Source organism: Sus scrofa, chromosome 1 (genome assembly GCF_000003025.6).
Source record: "Sus scrofa isolate TJ Tabasco breed Duroc chromosome 1, Sscrofa11.1, whole genome shotgun sequence".
NCBI lineage: Eukaryota > Metazoa > Chordata > Mammalia > Artiodactyla > Suidae > Sus > Sus scrofa.
This window is the reverse complement of record NC_010443.5, coordinates 113,650,926-113,664,023: the sequence shown is the minus strand read 5'-3', so window position 1 is coordinate 113,664,023 and position 13,098 is coordinate 113,650,926. Positions and strand designations below refer to the sequence as shown.

The 13,098-nt window shown below is 42.2% G+C and overlaps 1 long non-coding RNA gene across 4 annotated transcripts in view; it reads right to left on the bottom strand.

The window, feature by feature from the left end:
* LOC102158936 overlaps nt 1–13,098 on the bottom strand; it is a 358,073-nt gene that overhangs the window by 119,721 nt on the left and 225,254 nt on the right. For 2 of the 4 annotated variants that reach the window (XR_002344700.1, XR_002344698.1), the window contains 2 exons: nt 7,701–7,809; nt 3,265–3,340 (listed from right to left, as the gene is read on the bottom strand). The exons of 1 other annotated variant lie outside the window; for it this stretch is intronic. This is a non-coding gene — a long non-coding RNA (uncharacterized LOC102158936). The remainder of the gene's footprint in view (nt 1–3,264; nt 3,341–7,700; nt 7,810–13,098) is intronic. One more of the 4 variants, XR_002344696.1, reaches the window with a different exon arrangement.

Here is a 13,098-nt window from a genome sequence, read left to right as displayed (position 1 = left end):
TTCAGGCCCATAGATATAAAGGTCATTTTCAAATTAGAATGACCAGGGCCCAGGCCTAACTGATGAGAAAGGGAGAAGACAGGTGGGAGTCAAGAGTCGAGGGGGAGGCTGAGTCCCAAGAAGGCTGGCCCCTCCCCACGACTTTGGGAGGAAAAGCTGAGGCCCGGATGGTCTCTGAATTCTCCCAGGCTTGACATAGATGGGTTCAGAGGTTTTTGAATAAATAAATGAACAAGTTAGATCTTCCCTCTCTGCATCCTGGTGTGTTTTCTGAGACCATCAGTTCTCTCTCCTGAAATGGGGCAGATACAAGGCCAGGAGAGAAAGTGACTCGTCAACCAGTGCAGAGAGGAAATATTTGTTCCTGTGAGGTCTTCTCTGGAGCAGAACTAACTTGTTCCCTCATGAGACAAGAGAGGACAGAATGGGCACCGGGATTTTGAAACAGCACCCCAGCTCCTACTGTAAGAGAGCCTGGGTCCCACCAGCTGTAGTTATATACACTTAGCCACACTGTTGCCTGGGTTTACGGGCAGGCCCTGGGTTAAATGAGCCCTGACCTGTTTTATCTTGCTTAATCCTCCCAAACACCTTCTGAGGCTGGTACTATTATTTTCTCCACTGGACAGATGAGGAAATAGAGGCAGGAGGTTAAGTCACTTGAGCAAGAGTCCACAGTTCATAAAAGCAGCAGAACTGGGATTTTTTTTTTCTTTTTACTGAAATGGTGCTGTTACATCTTAAAAAAACCAGCAATTTGCCCACATGCTCAGCTTGGCTGAAATGTGTTATTTTCAAATCGAGCAATGAACTGCAGATGGGTAGAAGGGGAAGGGCCTCCGAGATGAGTTGGTCCAGGCCAGAGTTGGAAGAAAGGAGGAGAAAAGCTTAGCACACAAGGTGCAAATTTCCCCTCCCTCTTCCCTCAGCTCCAAAAATAAAACAGAACAAAAAGATTGGGAAGTCCTGGATTTAGAGAATTTAGCATCTCCCTCCTAACTCCCTGTGATTTTTTTTTTTTTTTTCTCCCCTCAAGATAACAAGAAGGGCCTATTTCCTGGAGCAAGGAGAAGTGAAGACCCTTCTGCTGGTGGATGTGATCTTGGGGGAAAGTGGGTAGGGGCAGGGAGTGTCCTGGTCCCTTCCTGCGGCTGGTCCCTGGTCCCTCCCATGCTTTTCCTCTAGCCCTCCTCCCCAGATGCTGTGAGGCTAAGGACTACAGATCCAGGGCCCTGAAGACTTCCCGGAATTGGCTCCCCAGGAAGACAGCCCTGTCCTTTCACAAACCCTCACCTCCCCTCTGCATCCCTAATTGGCATCTTATGGTGACTTCATTTTTCACTCTTGGCTAAAAATGGGTCTCTGATGATTTATTCTATCCTGGGTGTTGACAAGCTCAAGAAGTGGTGCAGGGCCGCTGCCAGGCGCTGGAGGTAACAAAGCGTGACTCACCACTCTGAGGTCAAGGTGGGAGGCAAGGGAACCAGCTGACAGTACTCGCACACCATCCCCAGGGTTTCTCCCTCTCCTGTGAGGGCACTTCACTCCTGGAGACGAAAGGGCCACCCCAGAGCCCTGGGACAGAGACAGGACAGGCAGCTCACAGGCCTGTCACAGCTCAAGGCTGCTTCTTTGTTTCTCACCCCCAGTGGTAAACGCTAAACTGCCTTTCAGAGAAAGCTCTAAAAGGGAGATATAACCCAGCCCTCCTGGAACCTACTCGGTCACGTGTTCATAAAACAAGAGCACTGAAAGAACGACAACATTAAAAAAAAAAAAAACAAAAAAACCCCCTAGAGATTATTTAACTCAATCTTCTTACCTTATGGGAACTAATTCAAAACCCAAATCATTTGACCACGGTCACAAAGTGAGCTAGAGGTGAAGCTGGGACTAGAACCTGGGTCTTTCATCTCCCAGCCCTGTGCTCTGTATGCCGAGCACAACATAACGTGGATAAAATGTGAGCTCATGAACAAGTAGGGCCTGACTCCTTTCGCCGTGAACAGGAGAAAGACGCCCTAACCTTGAGGGGAGAGGCTGCTGGAATTTCAGCTTTGCCTTCATGCCTCCCTTTGGTGAGGCTCTCTGTTTGGCAGATGATCTCTTCCTAGCTTGTGGGGTCCCTGGAGTCCTTGGGGCTCTCCCAGGAAGGATGTGTTACCAGTAGGAAGGTGAAAACTGGGGATGATCCACAGATTCTTTCTGGGCTTCATCAAGAGCAAGTTGCCCTTATAAGCATTTTTTTTTTGCATTCCATCTGGCTGCTAAATGACCCCATTTCTCTTTTCTCTCTGTTGAGCTTCCAGGTAAACAATGTGTCACCCAGGAGAGACTTGAACTCATGGAGTCAGTAAATCAAAAGGGACCACAAAATTTCTCCAATCTGAATCTGCTGTTCTCAGTCCAGGAACCCACTCCACCACCACCAGGGAGACACCACACGACCCTGGGCTGGAACACTCCTCAGGATAAATGATTCTTCCTCCCTTCTTCATGGCCCCTCTGTGGCTAGACAGACCCAAACGGTAGAGACGGCTGTCCAGACCTTCCTGGCGGCAGCCTCTCTGCAATGGCAGGTCTGCCTTCTAGGCTGATAGAGAGCAATTGTTCTCCCTTCTCTGGACTACAGCTATGTCTTTGCTCATGGCTCACAGGTCCAGGCCAACACCAGAACCATTCTTGATCCTCCAAAGACTGAGCATCTGTTTGGTGGGCTAGGCAGGACTCATACTCAATTTTCTTTTCCCATCTGATTTCCACAAGAATAAGAGGAAAAAAAAAAAAAAAAAGCTTGCCCGCCTTCCCTAGGGAAATTGAGTAAGGATAAAAGCTAAGTGCCAGAGCCATCCATTTACTTCTTGCTAACAATTTTGGTGAAAGGTCTGATAGTGAGGTTGAAAAATATTATTGTTCTTCTAAATTCCTCATTTGCCTTCTCATTCCCTTTGGAAACCACATGTGAATTTCACCCAAAATAAATCAATTAATGGAGTTCCTGTAGTGGATCAGCAGAAACAAATCTGACTAATATCCATGAGGATGCAGGTTTGATCCCTGGCCTCACTCAGTGGGTTAAGGATCTACCGTTGCAGTGAGCTGTGGTGTAGGTCACAGCCACAGCTCAGATCCCAAATTTCTGTGGCTCTGGCGTAGGCCAGCAGCTACAGCTCCAATTTGAACCCTAGCCTCGGAACCTCCATATATCTTGGATGCAGCCCTAAAATAAAAAAAAGAGAGAGGCAAAATAAATCAATTACTTACTCTATGCCAGGCAGCATTCCAGGGATACAACAGTGAATGAACTAAATGAAGTTCCTGACCCCGTAAAGCCTGTGTTCTAGAAGAGAAGATAATAATAAACAAATAAACAATATAATATAATGTCAGGAACTGGCATGCACTGTGAGGAAAACAGCAATGTTAAGGACAAACAGTGATGGAGCTTTTGGGTAAGGGGGTGAGGGGAGGTCTTGGAAGTGACATGTGAGCAGAGACTGGAGTGGGAGGAATGGGGAATGTTTCCCTCCTTGGAAATATCTGGGGGAGGTATTCTAAGATGAAAGAAGTACAAGGCATTTCTGATCAGGGTGCTATTGGATCAGTTAGGATGCTTCAATTGACTTTTCATAGATGAAAATCATTTTTAAACCAAATATTGCCAATAGCTGAAAAACGTCAACATGACCTTACTTGCTTTTAGAAGTCTTTCGCATTCATAACCTGATGTCTAGTAGGTGGGACCACGGGCATCTGCATGAAGTGATCAAACAAGCTTACCTTTGTGAAAAGGTCCCTCATATGGTATCCTTATTAATAATCACAACAGCCCCACAAGGTAGGTTTTATAATTAATTCATAACAGTGTTACAGGTGGGGAAACTGAGGCTGCAAAAAATGAAATAGCTTGAGTGTGCAGAGCCAAGACCAATAGAATCTGATGTCCTGGAGTTCCTGTTGTGGCACAGCAGAAATAAACCTGATTAGTATCCGTGAGGTTGTGGGTTTGATCCCTGGCCTCAGTCAGTGGGTTAAGGATCTGGCATTGCTGTGAGCTATGGTGTAGGTCACAGACATAACTCGGATCCTGTGTTGCTGTGGCTGTGGCTGTGGCGTAGGCTGGCAGCTGTAGCTCTGATAAGACTCCTAGCTGGGGAGCCTCCATATGCCATCGATGTGGCCCTAAAAAGCAAACAAATTTAAAATTTTTTTTAATTAAAAATAAAATAGAATCTGATGTCCTGTTGTTGGGACCTTTCTTCACTGAAACCTGGTGTAAAGTACATGAACACCTGAGCTTGTAAATATAACTTCAAATCAGCACAATATCCAGAGCTGAAGATCAATGTCTCTGGGACAGTGTGGCAGTGACCACACAGCTGTCCTTCAGATGGACTTGCTAAAGGGAGCAGAGTTGCCCTACAGCCCTTGTTAGCGCCCTGAGGACCCATATCCCTGTTCGTGTCCTCCAGGCTGCTCCCAGCCAGTGGCTGACCACAGCAGTGGGGGTACCGTGCAGGCCCATCCTGCGTGACACAGCAGGCAACCTCCTAGTTCTTGGACTCCTGCTGGCCTGGCCGAAATGCTCTGTTATCTGAGGCTTTTTCTCCCCAGTACTTCTTTCCGTCTCTCCTTTCACAGGTGTCAGACCTGCACTATGGTCTGAAGGCTCTGCCTGCCCTCTCTCACCACCTCCCCTTTTCTCCTTCACAGACATTTCTCCCAATAAATCTCTTGTGTGTTCCAGCCCTTTCCGGCCTGTGCTTCCAAGAGGATCCATATTGACATCATTTATAATCTAAATAGTTTTGTTTTACTTCTTTAAAGAAGAGCTGTATTATTAGTTTATTATATCTTTACCTTTCTGGACTTGCAAAACTCAAAGAAAAGAAATGTTTTTTTCTCAGCTATCTGTGTCAGACTTGTACCCTCATTAATGGCAAGTGTACAGGGTAATTCTGGAATTTTACAGGTGTTAACCGAGGTGAGGTTTTGGTCTGAGTTCTGACAATAGCCTTTAATGTTAGCAGTTTCCAATCTGCTTCACAGATCCTTGTCTAAGGCAAAAATGTGCTGCTTGCTTCCCTGGGTATGCATTCCAAGCATGGAGCTCATCAGAGCTGTTGAGGTACATGGGAACGTATGTAAGTGGTTCTAGAAGTTTGCCGGAAGTGCTGTGGGCAGATGTAGGGGTCTGACCCTGCACTGTCCAACAGAAATACAATGTGAGCTACCTATGTAATTTTCAATTTTCTAGTAGTCACATTAGAAAAGGAAAAAGAAACAGGTTAAGTTAATGAAATACCTTATCTATCCCAAGATATCCAAAGTATTATCATATCAACATGCAGTCATATTTAAACACCACTAATAAGATATTTTACTCTTTCTTTGCACACTAATCATTTCAATGAGTCACATTTCAAGCGCTCAATGGGCACACATAGCCAGTGGCTACTCTGTTGGACAGGGTTCATCTAGGGCCTCTGAGAAATAATACCTGAATGTGAGACAGTCAATAGCCGGGTTTTCTTAGTATTCCTCTAAACCGGTTACAGATCTTCACCCAACCCCACCCCATTGTGGAATTTGTCAAATCATCACCCAAGGGGATTTTTATTCAGGACTTTTTCTAGTTTGCTAGGTAATAGGAAATATTCATTCTGTAATGAAATATTCCTAGGATTGAGTTCTTAGGCATATATGAGATGTCAGCTCTCAGCATGATTTTAAATAAATCTTTGCAGCTAGAGAATCAAGTGTATGAAAATATGGGGTTATTGCCTTCTCCCAAATGTCTTACTTTAGCAGCTTCAGCAATTACCTATCATATGACTCTGTTATCTTCTGCCTGGTCCATCAGGTGAGGAGCCATCTTCCACCCCATCTGTCAGGTTACATTTCTAGCAGAGATGTGGTAACTACTTTAAGAAAGCACTATGAGGAGTTCCCATTATGGCTCAGTGGTTAATGAACCTGACTAGCATCCCCGAGGATGTGAGTTCAATTCTTGGCCTTCCTCAGTGGGTTAAGGATCTAGCGTTGCCATGAGCTGTGGTGTAGGTCACAGACTCAGCTCAGATCCTGCGTTGCTGTGGCTGTGGTGTAGGCTGGCAGCTGTAGCTCCAATTTGACCCCTAGCCTGGGAAACTCCATATGCCACTGGTGTGGGCCTAAAAGACAAAAAAAAAAAAAAAAAAAAAAAAAAAAAGAAAGAAAGAAAGAAAGAAAAGAAAGCACTATGATATAGTTCCCTATGCCCCACAGTAGGACTTCATTGCTCATCCATTCTAAATGTAATAGTTTGCATCTGCTAACCCCAAACTTGCAGTCCATCCTACTCCTTCCACCCTCCCCCTTGGCAACCACAAGTCCGTTCTCTATGTCTGTGAGTCTATTCCTGTTTTGCATATAGGCTCGTTTGTGCCATATTCTAGATTCCACATATAAGTGATAGCATATGGTATTTATCTTTCTCTTTCTGACTTACTTCACGTAGTATGAGAATCTCCGGTTGAACCCATGTTGTGCAAATGGCAGTATTTCATTTTTTATGTCTGAGTAGTATTCCATTGTGTATATATATATATATATATATATATATATATATATATACCCATCTTCTTAATCCATTCATCTGCCGATGGACATTTAGGTTGTTTCCATTCTTGGCTATTGTGAATAGCGCTGCAATGAACATATATTCAATCTCTTGGGATAGAATGTAATGGAAGATAGTATGAAACAAAGAATGAATATATATATATATATATATGTATATTTATATATATATGACTGGGCCAATGTGTTGTACAGCACAAATTGGCACAACATTGTAAATCAACTATACTTTAATTTAAAAATGCACTGTGGGAGTTCCCGTCGTGGCGCAGTGGTTAACGAATCCGACTAGGAACCATGAGGTTGCGGTTCGGTCCCTGCCCTTGCTCAGTGGGTTAACGATCCGGCGTTGCCGTGAGCTGTGGTGTAGGTTGCAGACGCGGCTCAGATCCCGCGTTGCTGTGGCTCTGGCATAGGCCGGTGGCTACAGCTCCGATTCAACCCCTAGCCTGGGAACCTCCATGTGCCGCGGGAGCGGCCCAAGAAATAGCAACAACAACAACAACAACAACAACAAAAAAAAAAAAAAAACAAAAAAAAGACAAAAAGACAAAAAAAAATAAATAAATAAATAAAAATGCACTATGATACTCCATTTTTTAATACTAGAATTATATATTTAATACCAACTTCACATGAGGCAAATATTGTGTATATACCTGTACATGTGCTCATTCAATTTTCAACCATGTATTATTATCTCCAGTTTACAGTTTTAAAAAATTGGGTTTCAGAGAACGAAGTAACTTGCCCAATGCCACATTGCTAACCATTCTCCATCCCTTTAAAAATTGGCATTGGGAAACCAATATCCTAAACCAATTTACAGTGTTGATGGAATTGTAAATTGGTTCATTCTTTTCTCAAATTAACTTGGCCATGTTTAACATGTTGTAAAATGGTCCATGCCCTTTGACACAATGATCTTGGAATTTATTTTAAGATAATAAATGAAATACACATGCACACACTCACACATCAGCTTGCATAAGATGATTATGACAGAAATATCTGTGACAGCATAAAAAAATTTATATAACCCAAATCTTTCACTCATTTAGCAAACATTTACTGCATACCTTCTGTGTGTTAAGCACAAGTCTAATACCAAGGATTCAGCAGTGGAGAAAAAAATAGAAGGACAAAAATGATCCCTGTTTTCATGGAGAAGTTTCACACGCAAATATCCTAGGAGGACAGAATAGAAGTGGATAATGAGAACCACACACACATGTTTTTTGGCCACACCCCCCGGCAGGTGGAAGTTCCTGGGGCAGGGATCAAACACGTGCCACAGCACTGACCCTAGCTACAGCAGTGACAATGCCAGATATTTAACCTGCTGAACCACACGGAACTCCTACTATCCATATTTAAAGGGTAAAAAGAAACAAAATAACTCTTTTTTTTTTTTTTTTTTTGCTTTTTGGATACTAGTCTGATTTGTTTCTGCTGTACTACAACAGGAACTCCAAATTACTCTTGATAATATATTTTGTTTAATCTAATACATCCAAATTATGTAATCAACATAAGAAACTAAAAAAGATATTTTGCACTTTTTTAATACTAAGTCTTCAAAATACAGTGCATATTTTGCATTTACAGCACATTTCAATTTGAACACTAACCTTTCATCAGAAATCTATTTTGATTTCATAAAATTTACCCTTAAAAAATAGTCATATAAACAAGGTGTTCCAAAGTTTTCCCAATATGTTAGTCGATTATTAAAAATAATTTTCTTTTAATATTTGCATCCATATTGACCGAATTAGTTTGTCTTTTAAAAGATGGATTGATTTGACTTTGAAGCAAAACCATATGTTTTAAAACAATTTTTGTTCAAGTTAGCTAACTTCACTAACTCTTGGATCTGCTCTTAGTGCCACAGATTCAAAAGGATATTACACAAATTGAAAAGTCACTCTGAACTTATCAGTATCAACAAAGTGTCCTTCAAGTTTTTCTTGTAGTTTTTCCAGTCAATTTACATAACACTATCAGTAATAAATAAAACCTTCTGCAATTGATTCATATTAGAAAAAGTTATAAAATTGTTATCACTTGTTTAGATTATGGAAAGTTTTGATTTCAACATAAATTCTTGTGCCTATATGGCTAGGCCACAAATAAGCTTTTCCTTTACTTAAAAATCTCAAATTTAGGGAGTTTCCATTGTTGCACAGCAGAAATGAATCTGACTAGGAACCATGAGGTTGTAGGTTCAATCCCCAGCCTCGCTCAGTGGGTTCAGGATCTGGTGTTGCCGTAAGCTGTGGAGTAGGTCGCAGATGCAGCTCAGATCTGGCATTGCAGTGGCTCTGGCCTAGGCCAGCAGCTACAGCTCCAATTAGAACCCTAGCGTGGGAACCTCCACATGCCACAGGTGCAGCCCTAAAAAAAAAATCTCAAATTTAGCATGTCCATATGCAGTGAGAAAACATAAATCACACTGACATTTTGTGTCTTTGATTATCGACCGTTTAGCAAATATTCCTTTTATTTCAAGAAAAAATTGGATTTCCCAGTACAGTAAATCTTTAGAAAACTCTTCCTCCACTCAAACAATAAGTATTGGCAAAGAACATTAAATTCATTAAATCCATTGTCTTCTACTTCTTTCAACAGTTCTGGAAATGGGATGATTCATAGCATTTGAATATCTATAATGAACAATCTTAACAATTCCATACAGTATATTTTTCATTTTTTCATAGCGTCTCTTTCAGAAAACCCAGCCCAAATACTTTCAATACCTGACACACAGTGAAGTGAAGCAATAAGGGAAAACCTCAGTCTCTTATTTCAAAATTCCAATAAATCTGGGTTTTTTAAGCTGATATAGCTAGATTATAGTACAACATGAAAGAAACTAATTTTTTCATATCTAGCTGAAATTTTTTGATAAATAGAAAAGATGCAAAAATACCATGCCGGAATTCCCATTGTGGCTTAGTGGTTAGTGAACCCAACTAGCACCCATGAGGTTGTGGGTTCGATCCCTGGCCTCACTCCGTGGGCTAAGGATCCGGTGTTGCCGTGAGCTGTGGTGTAGGTTGTAGACGTGGCTCAGATCCCACATTGCTGTGGCTCTGGGGTAAGCCTGCGGCTACAGCTCTGATTGGACCCTTAATGAGGGAACCTCCATACGCAGCGGGTGCAGTCCTAAAAAGACAAAAAGACCAAAAAAAAAAAAAAAAAAAAAAAAAAAAAAAAAAAAACCATGCCTTGGATTCAACCTTTTAGGGCACAAACTGACATTTCTTTGTAAGTGTGGGGAAAAAAATCTAAATGTTACTATTCTAGTCATAGTACCAGCTTCTGCACCTCCACTTGATCCTATATGGCAGTAGTATGCCTTAGTTTTAAATTTAAATGTTTATCCATACTTATTTTTTAACTAGAAAAATAATTTAATTATATTACAGTTAAAACAAATGCAATGTAACATTTTTAATAAACCTAATCACTAATTATAGCTTACATAGGTATCACTATAATTCACATTGTCTGCATAAAATATTCAAATAAACACAAGTTATAGCAGATAAAAAGAAAAAAAATTACCCAAGCCTGATACCAATTAGGTGGGTGAAATGTTTAGGTATAGACTACGGTAAGATCTTACGCAATGTAGTGAAATGTCTAACAACAACAACAATAACAAAAGTTGTGTTTAACAGAAAAAATATTTTATACTGCTATAGCTTTAAGTTAAATTAGGTTAACTTCTAATAAGTTAATAATCCCATTCCTCAGTCACCTGGCCAACTTTCAAGGACTTGATAGCTAGATATGACTAGTATTGCAGCAAAGCTCTGTTAGGCAGGGAGAAGGTTCAGATCACTGGCTTCTTTAAAGCTGCCTTATGTTTCTTTAAGTTCCCAGAAGTTTGGAGGGGAGAAAAAGCGTTTGGGGATGGATTGCTGGCTGCCCCTTTCACTGCAACCAAGGTTGCTCCACTTTTATCTGGTTTACATATTGGATCTTCACAGAAGACTTGGCTGGAAGAAAGTGTCCCAGTGGGTGAAAGCTTTGGTCCTCTGTTTCCTTGCTCCTGAAAGTGGTAGCTTTAGCATGGACATCCCACCCCAACCTCTGAGCTAGATGGAAATGCATGTTCTCAGGCCCTACCCCAGGTGATTCCTGTGCACATTACAGTTTAAGGAACAGTGGGCCCAAAATAAATAAAAATAAATAAATAAAAGGAGTCCCCATTGTGGCTCAGTGGTTAACGAATCCAACTAGGAACCATGAGGTTGCGGATTCGATCCCTGGCCTTTCTCAGTGGGTTAAGGATCTGGTGTTACTGTGAGCTGTGGTGTAGGTCACAGATGCGGCTCGGATCCTGTGTTGCTGTGGCTCTGGTGTAGGCCGGCGGCTACAGCTCTGATTAGACCCCTAGCCTGGGAACCTCCATATGCTATGGAAACAGACCTAGAAAAGGCAAAAAGAAAGAAAGAAAGAAAGAATGAAAGAAAGATAAGGAACAGTGGGCTACATGGTTTTTTGAGCCCCTTGATGTCCTTTCCCTCTGAATCACACACACACACAACACCCCACAGTGTTTTCAGGAGGAATTAACCCATCATGAAGCTAGAGCTAAACTCTGGCATCTTGGAAAGAAGCACAGGTCAGGGGATGCAGCCCTCAGCATTCCCGTGGGCGGCTGTGATGGCTTCTGGATTCTGAGTTACAGCCCCAGCACGTCCCTACCATTCCTGCCACTGCTGTGCCTGATGGACAAGAAGGACTGTCCCTATCGGAGAAGATTCATTAATGTGGTAGAGGAAGTATGCTTTGTCATTAAATGAATGAACCCTGTCACCAAACTGAGTGGCTCTAAGTCCCAAAGTCACCACTCTCTAGCTCTGTGACCTTAAGGGAAAAATTTTTTTAATTTTTTTTTTTTTTTTTTTTTGGTTTCTTTTTATGGCCACACCTGTGGCATATGGAAGTTCCCAGGCCAGGGGTTGAATCAGAGCTGGAGCTGCGGCCTACGCCACAACCACAGCAACACTGGATACTTAATCCACTGTGCAAGGCCAAGGATCCAACCTGCATCCACATGGAGATAACATCGGGTCATTAATCCACTGAGCTACAATGGAACTCCACCTTGGGAAATTTTCTTAATCTTTTGTACCTCAGTTGGCTCATCTGTAAAATGGGGATCATAATAAAAACATACATAAAGGGCTATTATAATGATTAAATGAATTAATATGGGTAAATCATTTAGAACAGTGCTTGGCACATAGTAAACACTAATAGCAATATAAAAAGCAATCAAGCTCTGCACATTTTCTCTCATTTTCAGTTACAAAGATAGTGAAAGTGCACCATTTTTCCTTAAACAATTTCCTATCTCTGGGCAAGTGGAAGTTTTACCTGCTACAAGTGGCCCATAGCAGGTGTCTGAAATGTTTGCTGAATGAATGAGTACTTGCAGTAACAGATATGTGACTGGAATAGGAGGATGTGATATCCACACACACTCAGAATCCCAGCCGTTTCCTCCAAGTATTGGACTCCCCGTCCTTCTGGTGAACCATGGCTGGATGCTTACCTACAGTGTTTCAAGAATCATTTGAGTGTGAATGCTTTTCCATCACTGAAGAGATCCCAAAGCTATAGCCAGCAAAGCTCCTGCAGTACCTGAGCAGGCCTGGCTGCATCCTCAGAGGTATCATGCTAAGTTGACTCCAAGACAAGCGAGGGTCTCGTCTGACCTGCCCCCATCGAGTGATCAGAATCCTTCATGTTCTTGGGGTTCCTCTCACTCTAGTACTGTATCCTTAAGATTTCTTCCTTGTAGCTTCTTCTAAGCCAGGCCTCCTATACGCTCTAAATTCACATTTCCTGCTGCTGCTGACCGAACACCTACAGCTTGCTGCCACTCCCTGAGCTGTGTCCTCAGGGGAGAGATGAAGCCAGAAGAGAGCAGTGGCCATATCACCCACCCTGTCTCTGTTTTGTGCTGCAAGGAGGAGATTCCTGGCTCTACTCTCTCAGGCTGACAGCAGAAAATAGTGATAATGCAAAGTATTTCTTAGGAAAAGAAACAGGAAGGCTGCTATCTTCTGTATTAAACTCTGCATGGTAAACTTTATGTTGGAGAAAATGGCAGAGCTCTTGAAGGAAGCCTACATGCAGGTTGCATGTATTCAATAGTTCCAAGGGTGGGGAGAATACTGAGTGCTGACAGGGAGGTGGTCTCTATTTGAATGGATGACATTCAAGCTCTGTGTCATATATTCTTTAAATCAAGCCAAGTCCTCTCTTTGCTTGAGGCTTCAAAACACAAGCGAGATCACTGACCAAGATGAGGCAAGAAGAAATTGGCTGGGTTGTACTCAAAAGAGATGAGCTTTGCTAGGTGATTCAAGATAAGAGCGCAGGTGCAAAAGAGAAAGCAACCCAGGTGACTGAAGGGGAATATCGTACCAAACATTTTTTCCTTTCTGCGTAGAA